Genomic DNA, 11781 nt, shown 5'->3' on the forward strand with positions numbered 1-11781 from the left:
CACTGCATGCCCCACTGCCCTAAGCTCTCATCAGCCATCATTCAGGTGGTTGCTGGGAGTCTAGACTATTTCCTGACTAGGATATTCCTGGTGTGCCCAGTCCTGGAGGAGAGGGTTAGGAAGGAAATAGCGTTGGAGCTGGTGCTCAGGTTGGGGATCCACGTTCCACCAAGCACACCTCTGCCCAAACTGGTTCACTGGAACTGGTGGGGTATAATTGCCTGCTGTCATGATTCCAAGTGCAGCCAAAGGAGAACAGCATCACCTAGTGAAACTGGAGTTTAGTGTGAGCTCTCAGGCTTCAGGGGGTTTCTTGTCCTGCCTGGAGATGGAGTGATCCACCAACCACAGGCCTGAGACCTGCAGACGACTTAGCTTCTCCTCTCCTGGCCAACAAGTTTAGAGTCACATTTTTGAAAATCCCTGGTCCCTGGAACTCACTCCCTGCATCTTTCCTCTGACCATTACAACTGAGCTTGTGCTTGTTTTCAATCTTGGTCTGAAGCAACCAGGAGTGGAAGCATCTCTGGTTGCCATAGGAACCATTAAGCCATCATGCTGTCAGGCCTTTCATCTGTGTCCTCAGACTGTGTCTGTGCTGCAGGAGCCATGTCAGGGAGCCAGTCATCAAACTCCATTTTGTTCAAGATTGGAAAAACCCTCTGGGGAGAGAAAACAAGTGCGTTCTCCAAGCAGAGCCTGGAATCCCCGAGCCATTCACTCCCAAGCAGCCCGATGCCTGCCCCTTCCTCCTGGATAGAGGAGCTCTCCCATTTTAGCTCTCATGTCTCAGGAGCACTGGTAACCAAGGGAGTCATTTTCCTGAGTGGAATTTGTAATACAAAGTTGGTCCCCCACCCTTTTCATTGCATCACAACCTAGCTTGTCAGTTTGAAATCTGCTCTCCCTCCCTTCTCCAGTGCAGCCATTTTCCCTGCCTCTCAACTACTGTCAGTCTGTGAACATCCTATCTAGCTATTGGTTCATCAGTCAGCTTGCAAGTATCCTTCTCCATTATTGGTCCCCTGTTAGCCTGGCAGAATTCTTAAAGATAGCTTCACCGCCATCTTTTCTCTCTTGCTTTTCTCTCCCCCTGACTCACTTTCTTTCTCCTCCTTGCTTTCCATTCTCTCTAGCATGCACCCTTTCTCTTTTCCTCTCTTTCCTTGCAGGGAGACACTCTGTTTGCTTAATAAACTCCTTTATGTGATTTCCCATGTCCAAGGTGGTTTCCGTGGTATTCCTTACATTTTTGCCAAGACTCAGATGGGATCTTTCACTGTCTCTTAAGCGAGTGGAACCCCATCTAAGCCCTGGTGCCCCCCGGACACAGCCTCGCCTTCCATTCTGCCCAGACTCTCTGTTCTGCATTCATTACCGAACTTCAGATTGGTGAGTCCTCTAGGCCAGTTCCCCTAGACCAATTTATGTGGGACCCTCAAAGCGGCTGAGGGATGGGGGTACCCCAGTCACAACTTTTAAAGTTACAGCTGGCCCCTATAGTCTGTCTTATCTCCCAGGTGGATTCCTGATTTTGTGGTGGAGATTCTCTGTCAGGGTTGAAGCTCATCTCGTGCTCGTGCACTCGTACTTGAAAACCCTGGTATCAGGTCCTCAACTCTTCTCAGCTTTTGCCTGGCCCCACATTGGTGTTTGTGTGATGACACCATCTATGTGCTGCCTTCTCATCTCCAGTCGACTACTCTGTGGCCTCAGGATGCCAGGGCACAGACTGGGCTTTATCAGTCTCCACCATGGGATCTAGGTCCTCCATTCCAGCAGATTCAACCCCTCGCCTTACTCCTGGTTTATATTTGGCCACAGTACCCTTTAGATAATCAATCCAAGATGGCCACATATGCCCTGGCCACAGACTTGGCTGTATCATTCTCCACCATGGGACTTGGGTCCTCCAATCTGGCAGATTCAACCCTGGGAACCTTTCACCTGACCCCCAGCTCTAAAGCCATCAAAACTTGATTATATTTGGCCACAGTATCCTTTAGATAATCAATCCAAAATAGCCATGTAATGGCACACAGCTTCCGTGAGTGAGCGGGCAGACGGAAGTGGATTCCTTATCTTCAAATCTCTTCTTTTTGCACTTCTATGCTCTTCCTGCAAACTCAAAAGCCTCCTTCTTCTCTCCCTCTTAATCCCTCCTCCTCCTCCTCCAACTTCGACTCAGCTCTTTCTGCTTCCATTCCCCAGTCCAGCCCACCTAGTTCTCCTGCCACGAGGTCCCACATATGCCAGTGTGGAGGGAGTAACTAGCCCAACCATCAGTGGCATGTCCCAGTAAGGAGTATAATATAAGCAGCTCCATTACCCACAAGTAGTGGGAGATAATTGTTTGACAACTTTCTGCATCCAAACTTGAATTAATTACTAACCAGGAAAAAGGGTTAAAATGCCCTAAGCATCAAGTTTCTGCTAGAATATTTTAACCTCTTTCAGATCCAAATCTCAGTCAAGGCTTACATTGAAAAGTAAAGTGGAGGAAGCCAGAATGCTCAGTGGAAGACCAGTCTCAAACCCAAGGAAAAAAAGTGTCCATTTAAAATTTCTCCTGGGCCACAACACAACACTTTATCTCTCCCTTTTCCTCTTCTCTCTGCCCTTCTCTTTCCCATTATCTCATGCTCTAATTAATGGACATTATCATTTTTCTTCTAGAACTCTTGTTTTTCTTAAATGCTATATTTTTGAGCTCACAATTTTTATCCTACATACCTAGGTTAATGATTTTTGATAAGTTCTTTTTATCCAACTCTAGAGTTGTTTTTGAGCATCTGTTACATTGCATTGAAGATAAACATTACAAGGCCTTTACTTTTGTGTTAAATATAAGCACACATAAAAATTAAAATTTTAAAAATGGATCCAAATACTTTTAATTCATGTGATTTAAAAAGGTTCAATTTAAATTTGGTAAAGTAATAGAAGCAAAATGTCTTTAAAATTAACTCACAAGACTCTAGGTGGTCAAACTCATTAAATGTTGATGTTTATAAAATGTTAACATCAACTTTTCTAGGACTTTTCTTCCATAGGAAAGAGATGGCAAATACTGTTGGTACACTTGTCTGATATCCTGCTTTTTTTACACTTGTCTGATATCTTGGTTTTTTTACAATAAGATGAGTGAATTAGAGTTGACATGTATGGGATTACTCAAATGTGTTTATTAGAGACATCTGATTAATTTATAAAGTTATTCCATGGAGTAATATACTTAAAAACATTATTCTTTGTATATTAAATGTGTTCATATTTTCCAGGTATACAAGCCTTTAAAGCAGAAAATTTATCAAGCTGATATTCTCCAAATTAAACTTGTCTTTAATGGTAATTTTACCTGTCATCAATAGGGTATATGTAAAATTTGTTACACTCAGGTAAAATAAATTTAAATGTAAATGTATTTCTAAAAATTAGTGAGAGCCTGATTTGTTTAAAGGTTAATATCATGAAACATGAAAGCATTTTGCCCCTTTGCCACAAAAAAGGAAAGCTAAAGCTCTCTCAGCCTTTCTCTGATTCATGTTTTAGATATAATGTTAAATCGTGTTAACTAATGCTCATATAGACTCAGGAGTCAATATATGTAAACATTTAGGAAAGAGTGTAATGTGCAGTAGCATAAATGGGACAACAGTGGCATGCCTGGTGCCTGGGAGTGCTCCTGTGCAGGGGCACAAGATGCCTAACTGCTGTGGCAGTACATTGATCTCAGGCACACAGCTCTTGGGCAGATAGGAATTCTTTTGTTATATAACTAGTGTTTCATCAGTTTCCTTCTCTAGTTCCTGCCATCTCACAGTAACTTTGGAACATTGCACATATATAAAGATTGCTGACATAATTCTTTAGATCTGCATTTCCATCAGAGAACAGAGCTAAAAGCCCCTCCTTACCTGAGATAAGGCTCTGACTCAAAACCCTGCTGCACACTAGAATGGCTCCAAAGTAAGCCAGACTTTAACTCATTTAAAGTTGTGTTCAAAAGTTTGATGTTTGTTGTAAAGATTACTGTGATCTCAAACAGGGGATATAATGAATAACTCAGCCAAAATTCAAGATAGCTATTGCACAAGCTAAATGTGTTACTTTTGGTGATTCCATCTTGTATTTCCTTGTAAACTCTAACTGTTGCCTGATATTTTGCAGAAGTACACTGTAGATTAACTTGAAAAGTGATCACCTATAGGACATATAATGTAGACCCCAATTAGATAAAAGGGGGTAAATAACTGTAAGGTTATAGACAATGGAGTTAAAGTCCAGTACTCTTACTTTATGACTGGTGAGACTGGCTTGCTTGATGGTTAAGATCAAACTTAGAGATTGAGATTAAATACAGAGGTCAAGAAAAGTTGATATTTGGGTCTTGCTCTCAAAGTCAGCCTGAACCCAGGGAACAAGAGGACTTCTCTAAGAGCTTTCCAACTCTGGGTGGATCACACAACCTCCTGATCAAGGAGATTGATGAGACAACTAGAGAATGAAAGGACACTCAGTGCACCTGCTGCAGAGGAGGGTCATAGAAAAAGTGAGACATCCCTGGTGCTTTCAAGGGAAGCCACCTCATGGAGGAGACCCTTCCTAACCAATGGCACTAATGGAGCTAAGAAGCTGCTCTTAAGTTCTCTATGAGTGACCCCTGTGGGAACTCAACTGACTCTTTAACAGACAGGAACAGGTCACTTTGACCAACTTGATCTTAAACACCTAGCAAAACAGTTAAAACCAAAATATAGCCATTCTTGGGCATTTTAAAGAAATAATACTTAAATGTAACTTAACATGTACACTGTGTTAGCCCACTAGAATAAAGACTAAAAGCTACAAAAGAGAGATTCTTAGGTACCTAATAACTACCAAGAGAAACTGCCAGAGTCAGAAGTTTTAGTCAGTTTAAGGCCTACAGACACTGGTAGGCTTAATCTATGTTTGATAGTAACAGAAGTATAGAGATCTCTACTAAATGTTGTGTTTACCTGGAAAATTTTAAAGTTCCCAAATAAAGGCTTTATCCTCTCCAACCCTTGCTAGGCCTTAATATGGGAACAACTTCTCAGTTCTTCCACCCCCTGGTGAGGAATTATTGACTTCTGTCATCTTTTTGATATTCATTGGCATGTTCCAGATTCTGCAACATTCATATTGTAATCTCATTTCAGTACTCATGTCTTTTTGTTCTTCTCTCATAGAAGCACCCATCCCCAGATGCCTTTATAACCTGCTCTTCCCCAACCAGACTTCTACCATGGACCCCTTGATTAACCTGATTTCTAAAAAGGAAACTCCAAACTTCTTGCTCCAAACTGCCCCCTTCCAGCTCAAAGAAGCCATATCGGTCATTGCCCCCTTTCCCTAAAGCAGTAAAGGAGTTAAGCCAGAATTGGGTACAGGCAGTTAGTGCAGAAATCACAGATCAGTTAAATTGAGGAAATGAAGTCCATGAAAGTCATCTGCCTCTGGAAGTCTGGAAGATGAACACTGCCCCTGGGAGAATGGACTTTTTACACCTCACCTGCAAAACTAGCCCTAATCACTTAAGCAGGAAGGAGAGTTAAGGCAGGAAAGAACTGGAGAACAAAAGATTTTCATATAAAAACAGAAATGGAGGAATGTAATATGAAGTTGCTCCCCCGCCATTTCCGTTGCATCACAACCTAGCTTGTCAATCTGAAAGCTGCTCTCCCTGCCCTCTCTGGTGCAGACATTTTCCCTGCCTCCCAACTACAGTCAGTCTGTGAACATCCTAGCTACCTATTGGTTCATCAGTCAACTTGCAAGTATCCTTCTCCATTATTGGTCTGCTGTTAGCCTGGCGGGATTCTTAAAGACAGCTTCACTGCCATCTTTTCTCTCTTGCTTTTCTCTCCCCTTGACTCACTTTCTTTCTCCTCCTTGCTTTCCAGTATCTCTAGCTCATGCCCTTTCTCTTTCCTTTCTCTTTTCCTCTCACTTTCTCTTACCCTGCAGGGAGACACTCTATTTGCTTAATAAACTTCCTTATGTGATTTCCTGTGTCCGGCGTGGTTTCCATGAGATTCCTTACAGAATTGAAGGCAACTGAATAATTAAGAGATCAGGGATATGAATTTCAGTCCTTATATTACTGTAATAAATCTTCAGAGTAAAACCTGCAAACATACGGAGTGGAAAAATGAAATTGGATGAGGAATGTTTCCTTTCTGCCAGCAAATATTGGTACTTAGAACCCAGACCCTGAGAGCCATCACCTCGTGCCTTTGCCTGTTTATATTTCCTGACATTGTCTGACTAATTTGATGAGGCATTCCCTCATTGAAGGAAACTGGTCTTTTCTAGGAGAAACACGTTCCTCTACCTCACCCCTACCTGAGATTTTAGGCACCAAAACCAGAACTGGCTTGTGCATTTTGCACAGCACTCTGCTGGTTAGAATTTTCCTAAGTAAAATGTGAAAGGGAAAAGTAAGAAAAAAAAAAAGAACTAGGAAGGTTTCAGTACATTGTGAATGTAATGGCTAGGGATGCAGTGGTGAATGATCCCCCAAATTTCCTTTCATATTACCAACCTGAGCATAATCTAATACCCGCATAGTCCTACCTCTCCTCGTGCCCTTTCTTTCATGTATCAATTATGCCATTTTCTGCTCAGTGATCACCTACATTTTTCTCCTTAAGTAAAGATAGGATAATTCTTTCCCTCAGGACACATCCCTAGACTGTTGGTCTTGACATGCAAACTGGTTACTTGCAACTTTGTTTTGAAAAGGAGAATTAAGAATTCTTTAGTCATTGATTGACTTTGCTTAGGTTGCTTCTCTGCATAGATCTTCACATACACAGAACCTGAGGGGATCAAGTCATGTACCTTAAAAGATCTGTTCCTGTGCTGATGATATAGCCCGTACCATAGGGAGCTTGCTTTACAAAGGGAAAGTGCGAGGTTCCAGTACCCAGCACTGAGGGATAGGAAAAAGAAAATAACAAGACAAAACACTTCCGAGGATGCCAAATTTCCATCCTCTCAGCTTGTTTTTCTCCTTTGTTAATCAACAGGATCAACACTATTGAAGAAGTACCAGTTTCATATGCAAGTAATTGCCAATGCCACCTTTCAGCAGGGAACCGCACTCAAAGGGAGCAGTGCTTCTCGAGTCACCTGCATTTCTTAAGAGTACATGTTGTTTCACATCATTCAAATCTCATTAGTTCATAGGTTATATCTCTCTCAGGAGTATGCTAGTGTGCCTATTTCTTCAGCAACTTATTCAGCTAGGCAATGTGCACCAGGCTGCAGTGGCAGGAAACTCAAAATGACAACTGCACTGGTCCTTGGCAATTTTGAGTCTCTTTTGACACACTCTCAGACTCTGCCAATGCAGCAGACTTCCACACCTGAGCACTTTCCATGTGAACCACAATGTCAACTGGAAAGCCAACATGTGAAGACAAAAGACAGCTGCCCTTGGCCCTGAGTCTCCTAGTCAGTTTTTCTTTTCATTGTTGTGCTTATGACTTGATTGAAAACATTAGGATTTGGGGTTGAATCCATGTTAATTTCTGCTGACAGAAATCATTTGAAAAGGGGGAATTTACAACCCACTCTCCCACTATCATTGGAGCTCCAGTGTCCAAAGAAATGCAGCAGTAAATTTGCATCTCCTTGAAATTTGCATTCTAATTACCTCAATTGAGTCCATAATCCCAGTGATTTGGGAGGTCGAGTTAGAAGAATCCCAAGTTCAAAGTCAACCTCAGGAACTTAGATAGCCCTAAGCAACTCAGGGAGACCCTGTCTCCAAATAAAATAAAAAAGGGCTTGGAATGTACCTCAGTATTTAAACACCCCTGGGCTCATTACCTGGTACCAAAATACATAAAAAACTTTGTTGAGAGAATAAAATATGGAGAGTGACCTGAGACATCTTGTGCTGCATAGGAAAGAAGGAAGAGAAGTAGGGAATATGTGAGTATGGTAGGAAAGAAGCAGAGAGAAAAGGAATGAAAAAGGAAGGAATTCACAGAATATTGGAATTATTTCCCATGGACTTCCAGGGAGGTTCATGGGGGCCTCTTCCTCATCGGGCCATTCTTCACTTTATCAAGGGATTAATTTCTTGCTTAGAAATTCTGGTTCCCCAACTTGTCCTCCATGCTAGATGTCTCCACATCTCCCTCTTGTGTTTGAAAGCTCAATCTTTGTCCCTGATGCCAATCCAATAGTGAAGACATGGTTTTGAGAAAAAGGGAAAAAAAAGGTTTACTGCTTTGCTAGAAAAGGAGAAGCAATGGGGACTTGTGTCCAAAGCCTGTAGTTCTACAAATTGACAGAAACAGAGGACTTTTAAAGAGATGACTAAGAGTCTACATTTCATGTGTTCTCTGTCTGCAGTTGTAATTCACTCGCTAATTTGTGAGATAGTGATGTCTGAGATCTTCTGTTAGTGCCCCACAGTCTGATTACTTTGTTATTATGGTGGTGCTCAAGGACAGAGAGCTTTTCCCAGGATGGGGAGGAAAAATATTCCTGTTTTTCTGAGATTAGGAAGGAAGAGAGGTTAAGGAGCATCAGGGAGAAAAAAAGGTACAGAAACATGTCCATTTAAAATATAAGTTGTAATGACAGAGCAGCAAGGGTTATATTCAAAGCATAAAGCATTAAACTCTTTGGAGTAAGGGTTGAATTTTAAGTGGACGTGTCTTCACTATTCAATACAACACTGCATGGAATATCCATGTCTCATGCCAGAGCTGGGAGATAATTTCTCCATTTTGTGTCCATTACAGCTCTTCCATGAGCTGTGGTGGGTAAACTCAAAGTATTTTAGCCAGACATCCCTCCTTCATTCCTTACTTCAAACTACAGAAAAAGCCTTTCCTACCAACTTGACTTGCTATATACTTTTCAGATCATAAACTCTGTGTCTCATCATAATATCAGACCCACTTTATTTTTCCTTGGGTGTGTACGACTACATCTCTGTACATCAATATTCTTGCTGAATTCCCACTCAAGCTTTGTCAGGTAAGCAAGGGTACAATATTCCCATCTTTTATACTATGCTGTAAGTAAAGTGGAATATCTAAGAAAACATCTCAGAGCATTTTCTTTTCAAGCATAGGTGGAGTAAATTCCCATTGGATTAGGTTTTACTTATGAGCTAAGTAATCACTTGTTTTGGAACAGAGAAAAAAGTGGTCACTCTTGTTTGATGAAAGGGTCTCTCAGGTTCCTTGGGGATTTAAAATATTGGCTTCCTTCATAACATGTTTTGTTTGCTGTTATATATATATATATATATTAATATATATATTTATATATATATAAATATATATATATATATTTCCCACACACACAGGTGTGCTTAACCACTGAGCAATATCTCCAGCTCTTTTTACTTTTATTTTAGAGATCAGGTTCTGCTAAGATGCTCAGGGTCTTGCTAATTAGATGAGGATAGACTCATAACTATGATTCTTTTTCCTCAGCCCCTTAAGTCCCTGGAATTACAGACATGTACCACCATGGCAAGAAGTAAAAATCTTTAAAATGAATTTGGTTTAAGCATTGTTAGACAGGACCACAAAAACCTGAAAAAGAAATACATTAGAGACAAGAGAGTTGCTGCGAATCTTTCCTTCTCATCATAGTGATTTCTAAGTGGGTAAGGCTTGTTCATAACTTAGCATGCTTTCTTGAGTGATTTTCATTTTACAGAAAAATATAGCATATACTACCAAGTTCCCATAGTCCTTCCTGCATATAGTTTCCCCTGTGATTTACATCTTGCATATCTCTGAAAATTTGTTACTATTGCCACACTAATATAAGGTTAACAATATGATACATTTCTTCAAGTAGTTATGTAATTTTGTTATGATGAAAACATAGTTCTCAATATCCACCATTATAGAATCTTACAGAATATATAAATCACCCAAAAGTTTTCCCTTCTTCCACCACTAATATTTTTTCATCTTTTGCTTTGCATTTTGCATAACATCATAGAGATGGAATCACCCAGATTGGAATTTCACACCAGCTGTTTTCCTTTACCAGTCTGTTTGATTTTTTGACTTTTTAAAATTGCCAAGCAATACTCCATTTTGTGAATATGTCAGGTTTTTTTATTGATAACAGGAAAATGCTCATGAATGGGTGAGTTGGTTGCTTTCTGTTCTTGGCTATCATGAAAGAAGAAACTAAGGACATTTGTAATAGGATTTGTGTGGATGCAAGCTTTCAACTCCTTTGTATAACCACTTGGAATGTGATTTTTGTGAAAGAGATAAGCCTGTGTTTACTTTTGTAAGAAACCATCAAACTGTTTTTTGAATCCACTAGAAATGTGGGAGAGTTCCTTTTGCTCCTCATTTTTGTCATCAATTGGTGTTGATTGGTTTGATTTTGTCCATTCATACATGTGGGGTTAATTTGCTGTCCCCTGTGATTTGGTGTTGAGAAACTTCTTATGTGTATATCTTCTTGAGTGTTGCCTTCCAATTTTTTATTCACTTTTTGTTTTACTTTTTGAATAAGTCCTTTTTATTTATTTATTAATTTTTAGAAATTTTGTTAAGTTAATACTGATGGATGATCAACTATACATATGTAATGTATACTTTGTTGTTTGTTATTTACATTTATCCAGGAATTCATCACCAAAATCTACATAGTGAACATGGGTGATATCACAACCAAAATATTTCTGGTGTCCCTATGCAATTTCTCCCTCTTCCCTCACCCTCCTTACAAAAGCATCCACTGACTGGATTTTAACTGTCATATAGATCACAAAAGAGTTTGGAATTCAGACAATTCAATGAATCAGTGGTCTTGAGCTCTAGTTTGCAAGGTGGATGACCTTAGAATAAGGACTTTGTTTCTTAATCTTAGTGTACTCATCACTAAAATCAGAATTTCTTCCATGAGGACCAAAGACTTTGAGGAGAAATAGGATACAAATATATGAAGAACTTTAAAATGGTGCTTGAAATGGCTTAGGTTGCCAATTCCTGGCTGTCACTAATGCTATCAGATGTGCTTTGATTTGCGATCCCAAATAAACTTGGGAGTCTGCAACTTCACAGTGCTTTCTACCATCTAGAACTAGATTCCCTGCAATTGAGTAGACTTCAGTGTTTTCAGATTTTTAAAAGTTGTTTGACATTAACTTCTCATAATAGTGACCATTTTAATATGTGCAATTTAGTGACATTTACAGTATTGTGACCTAATCTCCATCTTTATCTTGTTTCACATCTTTTCATCACCACAAAGAAAACCATCTGCTCATTAAGCAACCACTCCATTTTATGCCCTCCCAGATCCTGGCAACCACCATTCAATTTTCTGTCTCTGGAGTTTCCATAATCTGGATATTTCATATGAATTGTATTAGGCAATATGTGATATTTCATTTCAGATTTTATTCAGTTACATTTATATTCAAAAAATATTCAAGTTTTAGTATGTATCAGTATTTTTTTCCTTTTATGGCAGTGTGATTTTCTACCACAAATGTGTATTTGTAGGTGCATATATGTAGGTAGATATGTGCATGTATATGTAAACACCCTCCACATACATGTGTAAATTTGTTTATCCTTTTATCTGTTTGTTGTCATTCGAATTCTTTTCCCCTTTTGGTGGCATAAATGATGCTGCTATGAATATTCATGTTTGTTTGAGCATACAGCTAGGAGTGGAATTCATTTATCATATGGGAACTATGTTGAACTTCTTAAGAAGTTATCAAACTGTTATCTCTATCTACTGCAC

The sequence above is a fragment of the Sciurus carolinensis genome, unplaced genomic scaffold (genome assembly GCF_902686445.1).
Source record: "Sciurus carolinensis unplaced genomic scaffold, mSciCar1.2, whole genome shotgun sequence".
NCBI lineage: Eukaryota > Metazoa > Chordata > Mammalia > Rodentia > Sciuridae > Sciurus > Sciurus carolinensis.